Source organism: Chlorocebus sabaeus, chromosome X (genome assembly GCF_047675955.1).
Source record: "Chlorocebus sabaeus isolate Y175 chromosome X, mChlSab1.0.hap1, whole genome shotgun sequence".
NCBI classification, from domain to species: domain Eukaryota; kingdom Metazoa; phylum Chordata; class Mammalia; order Primates; family Cercopithecidae; genus Chlorocebus; species Chlorocebus sabaeus.
The window spans coordinates 95,760,599-95,783,801 of NC_132933.1; the positions used below are offsets into that span (position 1 = coordinate 95,760,599).

Consider the following 23,203-nt stretch of genomic DNA (forward strand, 5'->3'; position numbering starts at 1 on the left):
GAGTACACCCCTGAGAGGAAGTTTCCAAAGCAAGAATCAGACAGGTACACTCGCTGTTCAGAAATATTCTATCTTTTGCAGCCTCTGCTGCTGATACCCAGGCAAACAGGGTCTGGAGTGGACCTCAAGCAATCTCCAACAGACCTACAGCTGAGGGTCCTGACTGTTAGAAGGAAAGCTATCAAACAGGAAGGACACCTACACCAAAACCCCATCAGTACATCACCATAATCAAAGACCAGAGGCAGATAAAACCACAAAGATGGGGAAAAAGCAGGGTAGAAAAGCTGGAAATTCAAAAAATAAGAGCGCATCTCCCCTGGCAAAGGAGCGCAGCTCATCGCCAGCAACGGATCAAAGCTGGACGGAGAATGACTTCGACGACATGAGAGAAGAAGGCTTCAGTCCATCAAATTTCTCAGAGCTAAAGGAGGAATTACGTACCCAGGGCAAAGAAACTAAAAATCTTGAAAAAAAAGTGGAAGAATTGATGGCTAGAGTAATTAATGCAGAGAAGGTCATAAACGAAATGAAAGAGACGAAAACCATGACACGAGAAATACGTGACAAATGCACAAGCTTCAGTAACCGACTCGATCAACTGGAAGAAAGAATGTCAGCGATTGAGGATCAAACGAATGAAATGAAGCGAGAAGAGAAACCAAAAGAAAAAAGAAGAAAAAGAAATGAACAAAGCCTGCAAGAAGTACGGGATTATGTAAAAAGACCAAATCTACGTCTGATTGGGGTGCCTGAAAGTGAGGGGGAAAATGGAACCAAGTTGGGAAACACTCTTCAGGATATCATCCAGGAGAACTTCCCCAACCTAGTAGGGCAGGCCAACATTCAAATCCAGGAAATACAGAGAACGCCACAAAGATACTCCTCGAGAAGAGCAACGCCAAGACACATAATTGCCAGATTCACCAAAGTTGAAATGAAGGAAAAAATATTAAGGGCAGCCAGAGAGAAAGGTCAGGTTACCCACAAAGGGAAGCCCATCAGACTAACAGCAGATCTCTCGGCAGAAACTCTTCAAGCCAGAAGAGAGTGGCGGCCAATATTCAACATTCTTAAAGAAAAGAATTTTAAACCCAGAATTTTATATCCAGCCAAACTAAGTTTCATAAGTGAAGGAGAAATAAAATCCTTTACAGATAAGCAAATGCTTAGAGATTTTGTCACCACTAGGCCTGCCTTACAAGAGACCCTGAAGGAAGCACTAAACATGGAAAGGAACAACCGGTACCAGCCATTGCAAAAACATGCCAAAATGTAAAGACCATCAAGGCTAGGAAGAAACTGCATCAACTAATGAGCAAAATAACCAGTTAATATCATAATGGCAGGATCAAGTTCACACATAACAATCTTAACCTTAAATGTAAATCGACTAAATGCTCCAATTAAAAGACACAGACTGGTAAACTGGATAAAGAATAAAGACCCATCAGTCTGCTGTATTCAGGAGACCCATCTCACACGCAGAGACATACATAGGCTCAAAATAAAGGGATGGAGGAAGATTTACCAAGCAAATGGAGAACAAAAAAAAGCGGGGGTTGCAATACTAGTCTCTGATAAAACAGACTTTAAACCATCAAAGATCAAAAGAGACAAAGAAGGCCATTACATAATGGTAAAGGGATCAATTCAACAGGGAGAGCTAACTATCCTAAATATATATGCACCCAATACAGGAGCACCCAGATTCATAAAGCAAGTCGTTAGAGACTTACAAAGAGACTTAGACTCCCATACAATAATAATGGGAGACTTCAACACTCCACTGTCAACATTAGACAGATCAACGAGACAGAAAGTTAACAAGGATATCCAGGAATTGAACTCATCTCTGCAGCAAGCAGACCTAATAGACATCTATAGAACTCTCCACCCCAAATCAACAGAATATACATTCTTCTCAGCACCACATCGTACTTACTCCAAAATTGACAACGTAATCGAAAGTAAAGCACTCCTCAGCAAATATACAAGAACAGAAATTATAACAAACTGTCTCTCAGACCACAGTGCAATCAAACTAGAACACAAGACTAAGAAACTCAATCAAAACCGCTCAACTACATGGAAACTGAACAACCTGCTCCTGAATGACTACTGGGTACATAACAAAATGAAGGCAGAAATAAAGATGTTCTTTGAAACCAATGAGAACAAAGATACAACATACCAGAATCTCTAGGACACATTTAAAGCAGTGTGTAGAGGGAAATTTAGAGCACTAAATGCCCACAAGAGAAAGCAGGAAAGATCTAAAATTGACACTCTAACATCGCAATTAAAAGAACTAGAGAAGCAAGAGCAAAGACATTCAAAAGCTAGCAGAAGGCAAGAAATAACTAAGATCAGAGCAGAACTGAAGGAGATAGAGACACAAAAAACCCTCCAAAAAATCAATGAATCCAGGAGTTGGTTTTTTGAAAAGATCAACAAAATTGACAGACCACTAGCAAGACTAATAAAGAAGAAAAGAGAGAAGAATCAAATCGACGCAATTAAAAATGATAAATGGGATATCACCACCAACCCCACAGAAATACAAACTACCATCAGAGAATACTATAAACACCTCTACGCGAATAAACTGGAAAATCTAGAAGAAATGGATAATTTCCTGGACACTTACACTCTTCCAAGACTAAACCAGGAAGAAGTTGAATCCCTGAATAGACCAATAGCAGGCTCTGAAATTGAGGCAATAATTAATAGCCTACTAACCAAAAAAAGTCCAGGACCAGATGGATTCACAGCTGAATTCTACCAGAGGTACAAGGAGGAGTTGGTATCATTCCTTCTGAAACTATTCCAATCAATAGAAAAAGAGGGAATCCTCCCTAACTCACTTTATGAGGCCAACATCATCCTGATACCAAAGCCTGGCAGAGACACAACAAAAAAAGAGAATTTTAGACCAATATCCCTGATGAACATCGATGCAAAAATCCTCAATAAAATACTGGCAAATCGGATCCAGCAGCACATCAAAAAGCTTATCCACCATGATCAAGTGGGCTTCATCCCTGGGATGCAAGGCTGGTTCAACATTCGCAAATCAATAAACATAATCCAGCATATAAACAGAACCAAAGACAAGAACCACATCATTATCTCAATAGAGGCAGAAAAGGCTTTTGACAAAATTCAACAGCCTTTCATGCTAAAAACGCTCAATAAATTTGGTATTGATGGAACGTACCTCAAAATAATAAGAGCTATTTATGACAAACCCACAGCCAATATCATACTGAATGGGCAAAAACTGGAAAAATTCCCTTTAAAAACTGGCACAAGACAGGGATGCCCTCTCTCACCACTCCTGTTCAACATAGTGTTGGAATTTCTGGCTAGGCAATCAGGCAAGAGAAAGAAATCAAGGGGATTCAGTTAGGAAAAGAAGAAGTTAAATTGTCCCTGTTTGCAGATGACATGATTGTATATTTAGAAAACCCCATTGTCTCAGCCCAAAATCTCCTTAAGCTGATAAGCAACTTCAGCAAAGTCTCAGGATACAAAATTAATGTGCAAAAATCACAAGCATTCTTATACACCAGTAACAGACAAACAGAGAGCCAAATCAGGAATGAACTTCCATTCACAATTGCTTCAAAGAGAATAAAATACCTAGGAATCCAACTTACAAGGGATGTAAAGGACATCTTCAAGGAGAACTACAAACCACTGCTCAGTGAAATAAAAGAGGACACAAACAAATGAAAGAACATACCATGCTCATGGATAGGAAGAATCAGTATCGTGAAAATGGCCATACTGCCCAAGGTAATTTATAGATTCAATGCCATCCCCATCAAGCTACCAATGAGCTTCTTCACAGAATTGGAAAAAACTGCTTTAAAGTTCATATGGAACCAAAAAAGAGCCCGCATCTCCAAGACAATCCTAAGTCAAAAGAACAAAGCTGGAGGCATCACGCTACCTGACTTCAAACTATACTACAAGGCTACAGTAACCAAAACAGCATGGTACTGGTACCAAAACAGAGATATAGACCAATGGAACAGAACAGAGTCCTCAGAAATAATACCACACATCTACAGCCATCTGATCTTTGACAAACCTGAGAGAAACAAGAAATGGGGAAAGGATTCCCTATTTAATAAATGGTGCTGGGAAAATTGGCTAGCCATAAGTAGAAAGCTGAAACTGGATCCTTTCCTTACTCCTTATACGAAAATTAATTCAAGATGGATTAGAGACTTAAATGTTAGACTTAATACCATAAAAATTCTAGAGGAAAACCCAGGTAGTACCATTCAGGACATAGGCATGGGCAAAGACTTCATGTCTAAAACACCAAAAGCAACAGCAGCAAAAGCCAAAATTGACAAATGAGATCTAATGAAACTAAAGAGCTTCTGCACAGCAAAAGAAACTACTATCAGAGTGAACAGGCAACCTACAGAATGGGAGAAAATTTTTGCAATCTACTCATCTGACAAAAGGCTAATATCCAGAACCTACAAAGAACTCAAACAAATTTATGAGAAAAAAACAAACAACCCCATCAAAAATTGGGCAAAGGATATGAACAGACATTTCTCAGAAGAAGACATTCATACAGCCAACAGACATATGAAAAAATGCTCATCATCACTGGCCATCAGAGAAATGCAAATCAAAACCACAATGAGATACCATCTCACACCAGGTAGAATGGCGATCATGAAAATGTCAGGAAACAACAGGTGCTGGAGAGGATGTGGAGAAATAGGAACACTTTTACACTGTTGGTGGGATTGTAAACTAGTTCAACCATTATGGAAAACAGTATGGCGATTCCTCAAGGATCTAGAACTAGATGTACCATATGACCCAGCCATCCCATTACTGGGTATATACCCAAAGGATTATAAATTATGCTGCTATAAAGACACATGCACACGTATGTTTATTGCAGCACTATTCACAATAGCAAAGACTTGGAATCAACCCAAATGTCCATCAGTGACAGATTGGATTAAGAAAATGTGGCACATATACACCATGGAATACTATGCAGCCATAAAAAAGGATGAGTTTGTGTCCTTTGTAGGGACATGGATGCAGCCGGAAACCATCATTCTTAACAAACTATCACAAGAACAGAAAACCAAACACCGCATGTTCTCACTCATAGGTGGGAACTGAACAATGAGATCACTTGGACTCGGGAAGGGGAACATCACACACCGGGGCCTATCATGGGGAGGGGGGAGGGGGGAGGGATTGCACTGGGAGTTATACCTGATGTAAATGACGAGTTGATGGGTGCAGCACACCAACATGGCACAAGTATACATATGTAACAAACCTGCACGTTATGCACATGTACCCTACAACTTAAAGTATAATAATAATAAATAAATTTTTTTAAAAATTTAACTTTTTATTTATTCTTTACTAAGTGTGTGTAGCAGTAAAGAATACAATGACTAGCAGTGCAATTTAGTGTTACTGTCTTGTTCATGCTAATGTGCAGCCACTTTGGATAACATTGCTTTTGAAACATGACTACAAATGTCAACATAATGAAAAGTGTCAATTATATCTTAGCATTATTGTAAAATAATTTTGACTTCATGGACCCTTGGACAGATTCTAAGTTAACCTTAGATGTTGATATTTTCACTTTCCTTTATAATAATCAACATCTTAACTGAATATATTATTACTTATATATGCTGTGTATGATATATTTCAACATTTAAAATGTAATGCAAGGTCACTGTGTATGAGTTTATACAACACACAGATAAATATAGGAAAAAGTCATTTAACACACAACCCCATGAACATCTGAACTAGCAAAGAGAACTGCCTGGAGAGTTAGCAGACACAGAACTCCAGCCTGTATGGAGTCCAGGGGTTTTGTGTAGAAATGACTGCAATGGAGCACAGTCATGGCTGCCAACTCCCCAAAGATTGCCATATTCCTCCAGGCTGCTCTAGCCTTTGTTGGAACTGAAAAGAACATGGCTGTGTTGCCTGTGGGACAGGGCCAGTCTGATCTGAGCTCCCCCTTATCTGCCAGCCTCTGCCAGGGTCCTGCCTAGCTACACCCACTTGCAGTGCAGCCTCCACTGTTTACCAGCATCCACTGCCATCGATCCCTCAGTGGCAAGCCCTGCTTAACTGTTGGAGTGCTTTTGCAGACAGACTTCCAGCAGCACATGACCACCCACAGCTTTCCCTTGTGGGTGTATGCTTGCCCACAGCCTCCCCTCATCACCCTGCCAGCATGCACATGCGTATGGAAAAAACACCACCCTGCTGGCATGAGCAAGCTTTGGGACCCCTGCTGCTCCACTGATGTGCACCCATGTGGGGGATGACCGTCAGCCCACTGGAGTACCTTTGCTAGCAGTGTCTGTCAGTGTTGTTGCCAATGGGCTGGGAACACATTGGCCCCTCCAGGGCAACAGATATTTAACCCCCAAGGGGCAAGAGAATAAAGCTATGGACTAGGTCCCAGTTCACTAGGGCTAGAGCATGTAGCCCAGGAGTGCTGAGCTGAGCCTTAGCCCCTGAAAGCATCTGAAAATGATGCCAGTCAACTAAACCTAACTTATACCAGTCAAACCTTCAAGAATATCAAAGAAAAAGAAAAGCAAAAGCCTCATCCAAAAGGGAGCAACTTCAAAGACTAAAGGAACATTAGTCCACACAGATGAAGAAAAAAAAGAAAGAAAGAAATAGTGCAAGAACTCTGGCAACATTAGAAGTTACAGTGTCTTCTTACCTCCAAACAACGGCACCAATGGTTCTTAATCAAACTGTAATGGCTGAAATTACACACGTAGAAATTAGAATCCGGATGGCAAGGAAGTTCATCAACATACAAGAGAAGGTTGAAAAACATAAAAGGGACACAGTAAAATAGTTCAAGAGTTGATAGATAGCTGCCATTTTAAGAAAAATACAAACTGATCTGAAAATCAAAAATTCACTACAGGAAATTCAAAGTGCAATTGGAAGCATTAATAACAAAACACCAACATGGCACAAGTATACATATGTAACAAACCTGCACGTTATGCACATGTACCCTAGAACTCAAAGTATAATAATAAAAAAAAATAAAATAATAAAATAAAATAATAAAATAACAGAACAGACCAACCTGAGGAAAAAATATCGGCACTCAGAAACTTCTCCTTTGATTCAACATAGGAGAACAATGGTAAATAATAGAGAAAAAAATGAACAAAAGCTCCAAAAAATGCAGGATTCTGTAAAAAGACAGAACCTCAGACTCAATGGCATTCCTGAAAGAGATAGAGAGAGCAAGCAATGTGGAAGAAATATTGGAGTATACTGTGCATAAAAATATCCCCAGTGTTGCTAGAGAGATCAGCATGCAAATATAGGAAATGTGGAGAACTCCTGCAAGACACTACATGAGACAACCATGCCAAAAGCACAGAGTCATCAGATTCTTCAAAGTCAATGTGAAAGAAAAAATTTTAACGGCAGCTAGAGAGAGGGAGCATGTCACCTACAAAGGGAACTCATTAAGGCTAACAGCAGAACTTTCAGCAGAAGCCTTATAAGCCAGAAGAGAGTGGAGACCTATAATCAGCATCCCTATACAAAAGAAATTCCAACCATGCATGTCATATTCTGCCAAACTAACTTCATAAATGAAAGAGAAATAAAATCTTTTTCAGACAAGCAAATGCTAACAAAATTTGTTAATATCAGACCTGCCTTGCAAGGGGTCCTTAAGTGAGTGCTAAATATGGAAATGAAAGACGAGTACCTACAGCCGCAAAAACATACAGAAACAACCACACAGTAAAAGTGAGAGACTTCAACATTCCATTGACAAGTTAAACAGATAATCAAAGCAAAAAACTAACCAAGGTATTCTGGACTAAATCTTGATACTTGATCAATTGGACCTAATAGATATCTACAGAATACTCCAACCAACAGTCAAATATACATTTTTCTCATCTGTATATAGCATATATTCTAAGCTCAATCACATGCTCCACCATAAAACACATCTAAACTAATTTTTAAAAATGTATAATAACAACTATACTCATAGACCACAGTGCAATAAAAATAAAAATCAATACCAAGACAATCTCTCAAAACCACATAATTACATGGAAATTAAACAACATGCTCCTGAATGACTTTTTGGTTAAGATGGAAAGTAAAGCAGTAATCAAAAAAACTTTTTGAAATTAGTGAAATCAGAGTCAATACATACCAGAATCTTGGGACACAGGGAAAACCTGTTAAGAGGAAAGTGGGGAGTGATGAACACCTACATCAAGAAATTAGAAAAATCTCAAATTAATACCCTAACATTACACCTGGTGGAACAGAGAAGCAAGAGAGACTCTAAAGTTACTATTTAAAAAGAAATAACTAAAATTAAAGAAGAGCTGAACAAAATCTAGATTGCAAAATCCATACAAAAACCAAAAAAAAAAAAAAAAAACACACAAAAGGTGAATCATTGGAAGAATCAACAAGGCTAAAATACTAGGGGATATATTAGCAAAAAAAAAAAAAAAAAAGAGAGAGAGAGGATCCAAATAAGCACAAGTAGAAGTGATGAAGATTATGTTGCATGTGACCACACAGAAACACAAAAAATCCGCAGAGACTATTACAAACACCTCTCTGCACACAACCTAGAAAACCTAGAAGAAATGAATACATTCCTGGAAACTCACAATCTCCCAAGATTGAACCAGAAAGAAACCAAAACCCTGAAAAGACAAATAATGCATTCCAAAATTAAATCAGTAATTTAAAAACTACCAAGAAAAAAGCCCTGCACCAAACGGATTCATAGCCAAATTCTGCCAGATGTACAAAGAAAATCTGATACCCATACTACTTAAATTATTCCAAAAAGTCAAGAAGGAGGGACTCTTCGTTAACTCATTCTGTGAAGCATGAATCATTCTGACACCGAAGCCCACCAATACAAACAAAACAAAACAAAACAAAACAAAAAAAACCTACAGGCCGACATCTATGATGAACATAAATGCAAAAATCCTCAACAACATACTAGCAAATGAAATTCTGAAGCATATAAAAAAATTAATGTTTTATTTCTGTGGTGCAGAAATTGCTCAACATATGCAAATCAATGAATGTGATTAATCACATAAACAGTTTTCCTTTAAAAAATATATGACTATCTGCGCACCAGCGATGGGCTCTCAGCATCGTTTCCTTTTCCTCCGCTGGAGCAGCTATGGTGGCGGTGAAAACCCTGAACGCCAAGACCAAGGTGGCCCGAGCGCAGGCGGCGTTGGCGGTCAACATCAGTGCTGCGCGGGGTCTGCAGGACGTGCTAAGGACCAACCTAGGACCCAAGGGCACCGTGAAGATGCTCGTTTCTGGCGCTGGAGACATCGAACTTACTAAAGATGGCAATGTGCTGCTTCACGAAATGCAAGTTCAACATCCAACAGCTTCCTTAATAGCAAAGGTAGCAACAGGCCAGGATGATATAACTGGTGATGCTACGACTTCCAATGTGCTAATCATTGGAGAGCTACTGAAACAGGCGGATCTCTACATTTCTGAAGGCCTTCATGCCTGAATAATCGCTGAAGAATTTGAAGCTGCAAAGGAAAAGGCCCTTCAGTTTTTGGAAGAAGTCAAGTAAGCAGAGAGATGGACAGGGAAGCACTTACAGATATGGCCAGAACATCTCTTCCTACTAAAGTTCATGCTGAACTTGTAGATGTCTTAACAGAGGCTGTAGTGGACTCCATTTTGCCCATTAAAAAATAAGATGAACCTATTGATCTCTTCATGATTGAGATCATGGAGATGAAACATAAATCTGAAACTGATACAAGCTTAATCAGAGGGCTTGTTTTGGACCACGGAGCACGGCATCCTCATATGAAGAAAAGGGTGGAAGATGAATACGTCCTCACCTGTAACGTATCATTAGAGTATGAAAAAACAGAAGTGAATTATGGCTCTTTTTTTTACAAAAGTGCAGAAGAGAGAGAAAAACTCAAGAAAGCTTAAAGAAAATTCATTGAAGATAGAGTTAAAAAAAAAAAAAGAACTGAAAAGGAAAGTCTGTGGTGATTCAGATAAAGGATTTGTTGTTATTAATCAAAAGGAGATTGACCTCTTTTCTTTAGATGCTCTTTCAAAAGAAGGCATAGGGGGGCGGAGCAAGATGGCTGAATAGGAACAGCTCCAGTCTCCAACTCCCAGCGTGAGTGACACAGAAGAGAGGTGATTTCTGCATTTTCAACTGAGGTACTGGGTTTATCTCACTAGGGAGTGCCTGACAATCAAGCTGGTAAGCTGCTGCAGCTGGACCAGCGAACGCTGAAGCAGGGGGAGGCATCGCCTCACCTAGGAAGCGCAAGGGGGAAGGGAATCCCTTTTCCTAGCCAGGGGAACTGAGACACACAACACCTGGAAAATCGGGTAACTCCCACCCCAATACTGCGCTCTACCAAGGATCTTAGCAAACGGGCACACCAGGAGACTATATCCCACACCTGGCCAGGAGGGTCCCACGCCCACGGAGCCTCCCTCATTGCTAGCACAGCAGTCTGCCATCTAACCACAAGGCAGCAGCAAGGCTGGGGGAGGCGCGCCCGCCATTGCTGAGGCTTAAGTAGATAAACAAAGCTGCTAGGAAGCTCGAACTGGGTGGAGCTCACAGCAGCTCAAGGAGTCCTACCTCTCTCTGTAGACTCCACCTCTGGGGACAGGGCACAGCTAAACAACAACAATAAAAACAAAAAGCAGCTGAAACCTCTGCAGACATAAACGATTCTGTCTGACAGCTTTGAAGAGAGCAGTGGATCTCCCAACACAGAGGCTGAGATCTGAGAACGGACAGACTACCTGCTCAAGTGGGTCCCTGACCCCTGAGTAGCCTAACTGGGAGACATCCCCCACTAGGGGCAGACCAACACCCTATACCTCACACTGTGCAGTACACCCCTGAGAGGAAGTTTCCATAGCAAGAACCAGACAGGTACACTCGCTGTTCAGCAATATTCTATCTTCTGCAGCCTCTGCTACTGACACCCAGGCAAACAGGGTCTGGAGTGGACCTAAAGCAATCTCCAACAGACCTACAGCTGAGGGTCCTGTTAGAAGGAAAACTATCAAACAAGAAGGACACCCACACCAAAACCCCATCAGTACATCACCATCATCAAAGACCAGAGGCAGATAAAACCACAAATATGGGGAAAAAGCAGGGCAGAAAAGCTGGAAACTCAAAAACTAAGAGTGCATCGCCCCCTGCAAAGAAATGCAGCTCATCGCCAGCAACAGATCAAAGCTAGACGGAGAATGACTTTGACGAGATGAGAGAAGAAGGCTTCAGTCCATCAAAATTCTCAGAGCTAAAGGAGGAATTACATACCCACCACAAAGAAACTAAAAATCTTGAAAAAAAAAAGTGGAAGAATTGATAACTAGAATAATTAATGCAGAGAAGGCCATAAACGAATGGACAGAGATGAAAACCATGACACAAGAAATAAGTGACAAATGCACAAGCTTCAGTAACTGACTCGATCAACTGGAAGAAAGAGTATCAGCGATAGAGGATCAAATGAAAGAAATGAAGCGAGAAGAGAAACCTAAAGAAAAAAGAAGAAAAAGAAATGAACAAAGACTGCAAGAAGTATGGGATTATGTAAAAAGACCAAATCTACGTCTGATTGGGGTGCCTGAAAGTGAGGGGGAAATTGGAACCAAGTTGGAAAACACTCTGCAGGATATCATCCAGGAGAACTTCCCCAACCTAGTAGGGAAGGCAAACATTCAAATTCAGGAAATACAGAGAATGCCACAAAGATACTCCTGAAGAAGAGCAACTCCAAGACACATAAATGCCAGATACACCAAAGTTGAAATGAAGGAAAAAATCTTAAGGGCAGCCAGAGAAAAAGGTCAGGTTACCCACAAAGGGAAGCCCATCAGACTAACAGCAGATCTCTCGGCAGAAACTCTACAAGCCAGAAGAGAGTGGGGGCCAATATTCAACATTCTTAAAGAAAAGAATTTTAAACCCAGAATTTCATATCCAGCCAAACTAAGTTTTGTAAGTGAAGGAGAAATAAAATCCTTTACAGATAAGCAAATGCTTAGAGATTTTGTCACCACTAGGCCTGCCTTACAAGAGACCCTGAAGGAAGCACTAAACATGGAAAGGAACAAACGGTACCAGCCATTGCAAAAACATGCCAAAATGTAAAGACCATCGAGGCTAGGAAGAAACTGCATAAACTAATGAGCAAAATAACCAGTTAATATCATAATGACAGGATCAAGTTCACACATAACAATATTAACCTTAAATGTAAATGGACTAAATGCTCCAATTAAAAGACACTGACTGGCAAACTGGATAAAGAGTCAAGACCCATCAGTTTGCTGTATTCAGGAGACCCATCTCACATGCAGAGACATACATAGGCTCAAAATAAAGGGATGGAGGAAGGTCTGCCAAGCAAATGGAGAACAAAAAAAAGCAGGGGTTGCAATACTAGTCTCTGATAAAACAGACTTTAAACCATCAAAGATCAAAAGAGACAAAGAAGGCCATTACATAATGGTAAAGGGATCAATTCAACAGGAAGAGCTAACTATCCTAAATATATATGCACCCAATACAGGAGCACACAGATTCATAAAGCAAGTCCTTAGAGACTTACAAAGAGACTTAGACTCCCATACAACAATAATGGGAGACTTCAACACTCCACTGTCAACATTAGACAGATCAACGAGACAGAAAGTTAACAAGGATATCCAGGAATTGAACTCAACTCTGCAGCAAGCAGATCTAATAGACATCTACAGAATTCTCCACCCCAAATCAATAGAATATACATTCTACTCAGCACCACATCACACTTATTCCAAAATTGACCACATAATTGGAAGTAAAGCACTCCTCAGCAAATGTACAAGAACAGAAATTATAACAAACTGTCTCTCAGAAAACAGTGCAATCAAACTAGAACTCAGGACTAAGAAACTCAAGCAAAACCGCTTAACTACATGGAAACTGAACAACCTGCTCCTGAGTGACTACTGGGTACATAACGAAATGAAGGCAGAAATAAAGATGTTCTTTGAAACCAATGAGAACAAAGATACAACATACGAGAATTTCTGGGACACATTTAAAGCAGTGTGTAGAGAGACATTTAGAGCACCAAATGCCCACAAGAGAAAGCTGGAAAGATCTAAAATTGACACTCTAACATCGCAATTAAAAGAACTAGAGAAGCAAGAACAACACATTAAAAAGCTAGCAGGAGGCAAGAAATAACTAAGATCAGAGCAGAACTGAAGGAGACAGAGACACAAAACACTCTCCAAAATATCAATGAATCCAGGAGTTGGTTTTTTGAAAACATCAACAAAATTGATAGACTGCTAGCAAGACTAATAAAAAAGAAAAGAGAGAAGAATGAAATAGATGCAATAAAAAATGATAAAGGGGATATCACCACCAACCCCACAGAAAAACAAACTACCATCAGAGAATACTATAAACACCTCTACGCAAATAAACTGGAAAATCTAGAAGAAATGGATAATTTCCTGAACACTTACACTCTCCCAAGACTAAACCAGGAAGAACCTGAATTCCTGAAGAGACCAATAGCAAGCTCTGAAATTGAGGCAATAATTAATAGCCTACCAACCAAAAAAAGTCCAGGACCAGATGGATTCACAGCTGAATTCTACCAGAGGTACAAGGAGTAGCTAGTACCATTCCTTCTGAAACTATTGCAGTCAATAGAAAAAGAGGGAATCCTCCCTAACTCATTTTATGAGGCCAACATCATCCTGATACCAAAGCCTGGCAGAGACACAACAAAAAAAGAGAATTTTAGACCAATATCCCTGATGAACATCAATGCAAAAATCCTCAATAAAATACTGGCAAATCGGATCCAGCAGCACATCAAAAAGCTTATCCACCATGATCAAGTGGGCTTCATCCCTGGGATGCAAGGCTGGTTCAACATTCGCAAATCAATAAACATAATCCAGCATATAAACAGAACCAAAGACAAGAACCACATCATTATCTCAATAGAGGCAGAAAAGGCTTTTGACAAAATTCAACAGCCCTTCATGCTAAAAACTCTCAATAAATTCGGTATTGATGGAACGTACCTCAAAATAATAAGAGCTATTTATGACAAACCCACAGCCAATATCATACTGAATGGGCAAAAACTGGAAAAATTCCCTTTGAAAACTGGCACAAGACAGGGATGCCCTCTCTCACCAATCCTGTTCAACATAGTGTTGGAAGTTCTGGCTAGGGCAATCAGGCAAGAGAAAGAAATCATGGGTATTCAGTTAGAAAAAGAAGAAGTCAAATTGTCCCTGTTTGCAGATGACATGATTGTATATTTAGAAAACCCCATTGTCTCAGCCCAAAATCTCCTTAAGCTGATAAGCAACTTCAGCAAAGTCTCAGGATACAAAATTAATGTGTAAAAATCACAAGCATTCTTATACATCAGTAACAGACAAACAGAGAGCCAAATCATGAATGAACTTCCATTCACAATTGCTTCAAAGAGAATGAAATACCTAGGAATCCAACTTACAATGGATGTAAAGGACCTCTTCAAGGAGAACTACAAACCACTGCTCAGTGAAATAAAAGAGGACACAAACAAATGGAAGAACATACCATGCTCATGGATAGGAAGCATCAATATCATGAAAGTGGCCATACTGCCCAAGGTAATTTATAGATTCAATGCCATCCCCATCAAGCTACCAATGAGTTTCTTCACAGAATTGGAAAAAACTGCTTTAAAGTTCATATGGAACCAAAAAAGAGCCCGTATTGCCAAGACAATCCTAAGTCAAAAGAACAAAGCTGGAGGCATCACGCTACCTGACTTCAAACTATACTACAAGGCTACAGTAACCAAAACAGCATGGTACTGGTACCAAAACAGAGATATAGACCAATGGAACAGAACAGAGTCCTCAGAAATAATACCACACATCTACAGCCATCTGATCTTTGACAAACCTGAGAAAAACAAGAAATGGGGAAAGGATTTCCTATTTAATAAATGGTGCTGGGAAAATTGGCTAGCCATAAGTAGAAAGCTGAAACTGGATCCTTTCCTTACTCCTTATATGAAAATTAATTCAAGATGGATTAGAGACTTAAATGTTAGACCTAATACCATAAAAACTCTAGAAGAAAACCTAGGTAATACCATTCAGGACATAGGCATGTGCAAGGACTTCAAGTCTAAAACACCAAAAGCAACGGCAACAAAAGCCAAAATTGACAAATGGGATCTCATTAAACTAAAGAGCTTCTGCACAGCAAAAGAAACTACCATTAGAGTGAAGAGGCAACCTACAGAATGGGAGAAAATTTTTGCAATCTACTCATCAGACAAAGGGCTAATATCCACAACCTACAAAGAACTCAAACAAATTTACAAGAAAAAAACAAACAACCCCATCAAAAAGTGGGCAAAGGATATGAACAGACAGTTCTCAAAAGAAGACATTCATACAGCCAACAGACACATGAAAAAATCCTCATCATCACTGGCCATCAGAGAAATGCAAATCAAAACCACAATGAGATACCATCTCACACCAGTTAGAATGGTGATCATGAAAAAGTCAGGAAACAACAGGTGCTGGAGAGGATGTGGAGAAATAGGAACACTTTTACACTGTTGGTGGGATTGTAAACTAGTTCAACCATTATGGAAAACAGTATGGGGATTCCTCAAGGGTCTAGAACCAGAAGTACCATATGACCCAGCCATCCCATTACTGGGTATATACCCAAAGGATTATAAATTATGCTGCTATAAAGTCACATGCACACGGATGTTTATTGTGGCACTATTCACAATAGCAAAGACTTGGAATCAACCCAAATGTCCATCAGTGACAGATTGGATTAAGAAAATGTGGCACATATACACCATGGAATACCATGCAGCCATAAAAAAAAGGATGAGTTTGTGTCCTTTGTAGGGACATGGATGCAGCTGGAAACCATCATTCTTAACAAACTATCACAAGAACAGAAAACCAAACACCGCATGTTCTCACTCATAGGTGGGAACTAAACAATGAGATCACTTGGACTTGGGAAGGGGAACATCACACACCGGGGCCTATCACGGGGAGGGGAGAGGGGGGAGGGATTGCATTGGGAGTTATACCTGATGTAAATGACGAGTTGATGGGTGCTGACGAGTTGATAGGTGCGGCACGCCAACATGGCACAGGTATACATATGTAACAAATCTGCACATTATCCACATGTACCCTAGATCTTAAAGTATAATAAAAAAATAAAATAAAATAAAGATGGCATACTTGCTCTGTGTAGAGCTAAAAGGAGAAATATGGAGAGGCTGACTCTTGCTTGTGGTGGGGTAGCCCTGAATTATTTTGACAACCTAAGTCCTGGCTGCTTGGGACATGCAGGACTTGTATATAAGTATACATTGGAAGAAGAGAAGTTCGCCTTTATTGAGAAATGTAACAACCCTCGTTCTGTCACTTTATTGATCAAAGGACCAAATAAGCACACACTCACTCAGATCAAAGACGCAGTGAGGGATGGCTTGAGGGCTGTCAAAAATGCTATTGATGATGGCTGTGTGGTTGCAGTTGCTGGTGCTGTGGAAGTGGCTATGGCAGAAGCCCTGATTAAATATAAGCCCAGTGTAAATGGCAGGGCACAGCTTGGAGTCCAAGCATTTGCTGATGCGTTGCTCATTATTCCCAAGTTTCTTGCTCAGAACTCTCGTTTTGACCTTCAGGAAACATTAGCTAAAATTCAAGCAGAACATTCAGAATCAGGTCAGCTTGTGGGTGTGGACCTGAACACAGGTGAGCCAATAGTAGCAGCAGAAGTATGCGTATGGGATAACTATTTTGTAAAGAAGCAGCTTCTTCACTCCTGCACTGTGATCGCCACCAACATTCTCTTGGTTGATGAGATCATGAGAGCTGGAATGTCTTCTCTGAAAGGTTGAATTGAAGCTTCCTCTGTATCTGAGTCTTGAAGACTCTGCAAAGTGATCCTGAGGAATACAGCTGTGGAATTCTTGTCCAAGCTTCAAATGGATTTTTACCATATGAAAAAGGAGAGAACGCTGGCATCTGTTGAAATTTGGAAGTTCTGAAATTACAGTGTTTTTTAAAATTGCACTGAAGCGTATACACATAAAGCAGGTCTTTTACCCAGTGAACAGGATATTTTGCCTTAGCAGTAGTGACATAAAATTCCATGTTAGATAAAAAACATACGTACATACATCTATCTATCTATCTATCTATCTATCTATCTATCTATCTATCTATAATGCTATCTCAATGAATGCAGAAAAGACTTTTCATAAAATTCATCATACCTCCTATCTATCTATCTATCATCTATCTATCTATCTATATATATATATATATATATATATATATATATATATATAATGCTATCTCAATGAATGCAGAAAAGACTTTTCATAAAATTCATCATACCTCCAATGTTAAAAATCCTCTAAAAACTAGGCACCATGGAACATACCTCAAAATAATAAGAACCATCATTGAAAAAGTAACAGCCAACATTATCCTAAATTGACTAAACCTTGAAGTGTTCCCCTAGAGAACTGGAAAAAGACAAGGGTGCCCACCCTCATCACTCCTATTCAACATAGTGCTAGGAAGTCCTAGCCAGAGCAATTAGGCAAGAATAAGAAAAAAAGGAACCCCAATAAAAGAAAGGAAGTCATTATATTTATCTTTACAGATTATATAGTCTTATATATAGAAAGTCCTAAACACTGTGCCAAAAGACTCCTAGAATTGATAAACTCCTTCATTAGAGTTTCAGGATACAAAATCAATGCACAAAAATCAGTAGCACTTTTAGACGCCAATAACATTCATGCTGACAGTCAAATGAAGAGTAATATATTTATGATAGCCACAAAGAGAATAAAATACCTAGGAATATAGCTAACCAGGGAGTTGAAAGTTTTTGAGTTTGAGAATTATAAAACTTTGCTAAAATAAATCAGAGATGACAACAAAGTAAAACATTCTATGCCCATGAATTTGAAGAATTAATATTGTTAAAATGGCCATACTTCCCAAAGCCATTTACAGATTCCTTGCTATCCCCATCAAACTATCAACGTGATTTATTGCAGAATTAGAAGAATCTATTCTAAAATTCATATGGAACCAAGAAAAGTCCAAATAGCCAAAGCAATTTTAAGCAAAGACAACAAAGCTGGAGGCATCACATTATTCAACTTCAAATTACACTATAAGGCTGCAGTAACCAAGCACTATCATATTGTTACAAAACCAGACACCTAGACCAATGGAACTGGATAGAGAACCCAGAAATAAAGCTTCAAATCTACAAATAACCTGTTCTTCCACAAAATTGACAATAACAAGTAATGGGGAATGAGGTGCCTATCAATAAATGGCGTTTAGATAACTGGCTAGTCATGTGCAAAATACATTTCACCATATTCAAAACTTAACTCAAGATTGATTAAAGACATATGTAAGATTAAACTTATAAACATCCTAGAAGAAAATCTAGAAAACAACATCTGGACATCATCCTTTGGAAGGAATTTATAACTAAGTACCCAAAAGCAATTGCAACAAAAACAAAATTTGACAAGTAAGATATATTTAAGTGAAAGAGCTTTTGCACAGAAAAAGAAACCATCAACAGTGTAAATAGAAAACTTCTAGAATGAGAGAAAATATTTGCAAACTCTGTATCTGACAAAGGCCTAATATACAGTTCTGGGATACATATGCAGAACATGCAGGTTTGTTACATAGGTATACACGTGCCCTGGTGGTTTGCTGCACCCATCAACCCATCATCTACATTAGGTATTTCTCCTAATCCTATCCCTCCCCTAGCCTCCCACCCACCAACAGGCCCCGGTGTGTGATGTTCCTCTCCCTGTGTCCATGTGTTCTCATTGTTCAATTCCCACTTATGAGTGAGAACATGCAGTGTTTAGTTTTCTGTTTTTGTGTTATTTTGCTGAGAATGATGGTTTCCAGCTTCATCCATGTCCCTGCAAAAGACAAGAACTCATCTTTTTTGTGGCTGCATAGTATTCCATGGTGTATATGTGCCACATTTTCTTTATCCCCTGTTCTTAAAATAAAATTTGAAAAAAAATATCAAACTCTAGGGTCAAGAACAAAGAAAGGACCATAAAATCAGTAAGATGAAGCAAATAACTTATGAAGAGCTCTGATAGTCTGGAAGCAAACTTCTCAAAGGAAACCTTACAGACAAGGGGAGAGTGGGATTCTATCTTCAAAATAATGAAGGGAAAAAAAGCTTTGAACTTAGAATATTGTGCCTACCAGAGATTCCTTCAAACATGAAAAAAAAAAAAAAATGAGTTTTCCAGACAAACAAAAGATGAGGGATTTCATAACCACTAGAACTGTCGTATAAGAAACACTAAAGGGAATTGTGCAATCTGAGAGAAAAGGATGCATTTTATCCAATGGCTGCAAAATACACAACCTTCTCATCGTTTCATGGAACATTCTCCAAGAGAGAACACATATTGGGCTACAAAGCAAGTCTTACAATTTTTTTAAAAAAATAAATATAATAACAAGTGTCTTCTTCTACCTCAATTAAATAATACTGGCAATTGATAACAAGCAGAATTTTGGAGACTAAGCAAATACATGAAAATTAAATAGCATGCTGTGGAGCAAACAATGTGGAGCAAACAATAAGTAAATAAAGAAGTTAAGGAAAAAATCTTAATTTCTTGACAAAAATAAAATGGAAACATATCAAAACCTATGGGATACATTAGTAGTTGTACTAAGAGGAAAGTTTATAGCAATAAATGTATACATCAAAAAAGTAGAAAGACTTTATAAACACATTCTGCACCTTTGAGAACTAGAAAAGCAACAACATGCCAAACCTTAAATTAATAGAAAGAAAGAAAGAAGTTATTATGAACAACTATATGCCAGTAATTTTGAAAAACTAAAAAAAAAAATTATTTACATATATAACCTAACATGAGTGAGCCATGGAAAAATAAAAAATCTTAGCAAACTAATTATGAGTAATGAGACAGAAGCAGTAACCTGATGATTTCACTGCTGAATTCTATCAAATATTTAAGAAAGAACTAATTATAATACTACTCAAATTATCCAAAAAATTATGCAGAAGGGAGGGAGAGACTGGATAAAGAAAATGTGGTACATATACACCATGGAATACTATGCACCCATAAAAAGGAACAAGATCATGTCCGTTGCAGGAACATGGATGAAGCTGGAAGCCATCATCCTCAGCAAACTTACACAGGGACAGAAAACCAAGCACTGCATGTTCTTACTCATAAGTGGGAGTTGAACAATGAGAACACATGGACACAGGGAGGGGAACAACACACACTGGGGCTACTCGGTGGGTGGGGGTGAGGAGAGGAAGAGCATTAGGAAAAATAGCTAATGCAAGTGGGTCTCAAAACCTAGAAGACAGGTTGATAGGTGCAGCAAACCACCATGGCACACCTATACCTATGTAATAAACCTATAAATTCTGCACTTGTATCCTGGAACTTAAAATAAAATTAAGAAAATTTAAAAACAAGAAAACAATTTTTAGAAATAGTTTATAAATTATCTGATAAAGAATTCAAAATAGCCATCTTAAAAATGCTCAGTAACTAAAAGAGAAAACAGACAAAATGAGAATATCAACAAAGATGAGATCACTTGGACTTGGGAAGGGGAACATCACACACCGGGGCCTATCATGGGGAGGGGGGAGGGGGGAGGGATTGCACCAGGAGTTATACCTGATGTAAATGACGAGTTGATGGGTGCTGACGAGTTGATGGCTGCAGCACACCAACATGGCACAAGTATATATATGTAACAAACCTGCATGTTATGCACATGTACCCTAGAACTCAAAGTAAAAAACAAACAAACAGAAAAAAAAAACCTATTTTAAAAAACTAAGTTCTGAGGCTGAAGAATAGAATAACGGAATTACAAAATTTGGTAGAGGGGTACAAAAGCAGACTAGATCAAGCAGAACAAATAATTAGCAAACCTGAAAATAGGTCATTTAAAATTTTCATCTCAGAGTGGCAAAAAAGAAACAAATGAAAGAAAGTGAAGAGAGTCTAAGAGACTCATGTGACACCATCAACTGGACAAATGTATGCATATGAAGCACCCATAAAAGAGTGAAAGGGAAGAGGAATTATTTGAAGAAAGAAGGCCAAAAACTTCTCAATTTTGAGGAAAGTTACATAAAAATGGGAAAAGCTAAAAAATAAAACTCCAACTAAGATAAACCCAAGCAGACTCATACCAAGACAAATTATAATCAAATAGTCAAAGATCACAGATAAAGAGAGAATCTTATAGGTAGCAGGAGAAAAGCTACTCACTGTGCAGAAAGAAGTTTCCATAAGACTATAACCATATTTCCCAGCAGAAAACTTACAGTACAGAAGGGACTGGAATGATATATTCAAAGGGCAGAGGAAAAAAAAACCCTGAGAAATAACAACACTAGGTTCAGCGAAACAGTTCTTCAAAACTGAAGAAAAAATTAAGATTTTCCAAGATAAACATAAACTGAGGTTTTTCATTCCCTTTACACTTGTCATCAAGAATTGCCAAAGGGAGTCCTTCAAGTTGAAATCAAAAGACACTTGTTAGCAACATAAAACCATAAATAACCAACAAAGATCTCAGGCAGACGTAAATATGCAGACAGATATTAACTCCTGTGATACTATAATATTGGTGTATAAATCACTTCTAATTCTGGCATGAAATGAAAGGACAAAAACATGAAAATAACTATGAATCTATGATACTAGATACACAATATAATTTTGACATCAATAACATAAAGAGGGGCATATATGTACAAGAATAACGTTTTCATATGTGGTTGAAGTTAATTTGTTGCCAGCTAAAATATATATTATTTGGGTCAGGTATGGTTGTCAGGCCCAAATAATGTATAAAACATGTTTTCCAATAAAATTAGAAATCAACAGCAGAAGGGAAACTGGAAAATCCATGAAGACTGGAAATTTAACAATATTCTCAAAACAGCCAACAGGTGAAAGAAGAAATCAGAATGAAAATTAGAAAATACCTTAAGACGAATTAAATTACAACATACCTAAACATATGGGATGCAGCAAAAGCTATATAAACAGGTTGGTATGTAGCAGTAAGCATTTACATTAAAGAAGAAGTAGGATTCCTTGGGAGTAAAATCGTGGTTACCAGAGGCTAGTAAGGGTAGTGAATGATGATGGGAGGGAGGATTGTTAGTGGGTACAAATACATAGTTAGATAGAATAAATAAGATCTAGTGTATGATAGCACAACAGTGTGACTACAGTCAGTCAACAATAATTTGTTGAACTTTTAAACATAACTGAAAGAGTATAATTGGGTTGTTTGTAATACAAGAGGGGGATAAATCCTTCAGGTAATGAAAATCCCATTTACCCTGATATGATTACTGTGCATTTTATACCTGTATCAAAATATCTCAGGGGAGGGGGGCACCCCAGATGGAAGAATAGGAATAGCTCCAGCCTCCAGCTCCCAGCGTGAGCAACATAGAAGATGGGTGATTTCTGCATTTTCAACTGACATACCAGGTTCATCTCACCGGGGCATGTAGGACAGTCTGTGCTGCTCAGTGGGTGCAACCCAACCAGTGAGAGCTGAAACACTGCGAAGCATCACCTCACCTGGGAAGCACAAGGGGGAAGGGAATTCCTCTTCCTAGCCAAGGGAAACTAAGACACACAACACCTGAAAAATTGGGTAACCCACAACCCAATACTGCACTTTACCAAGGGTCTTAGCAAACGGCACACCAGGAGATTAAATCCCACGCCTGGCCCAGAGGGTCCCAGGCCCACGGAGCCTCCATTATTGCTAGCACAGGAGTCTGAGATCTAAGTGCAAGGTGGCAGTGAGGCTGGGGGAGGGGCTCCCACCATCCCTGAGGCTTAAGTAGGTAAACAAAGTCACCTGGAAGCTCAAACTGTGTGGTGCCCACCACAGCTCAAGGAGATCTGCCTGCCTCTGTAGACTCCACCTCTGAGGA

At 38.9% G+C, this 23,203-nt stretch overlaps 1 protein-coding gene and 1 pseudogene across 2 annotated transcripts in view; one reads left to right on the forward strand and one right to left on the reverse strand.

Annotated features, from left to right (window-relative positions):
* FAAH2 (fatty acid amide hydrolase 2) overlaps nucleotides 1-23,203 on the reverse strand; it is a 221,124-nt gene that overhangs the window by 129,162 nt on the left and 68,759 nt on the right. The window lies entirely within an intron of this gene.
* Nucleotides 9,248-17,101, forward strand: LOC119623249 (T-complex protein 1 subunit zeta-like; annotated as a pseudogene).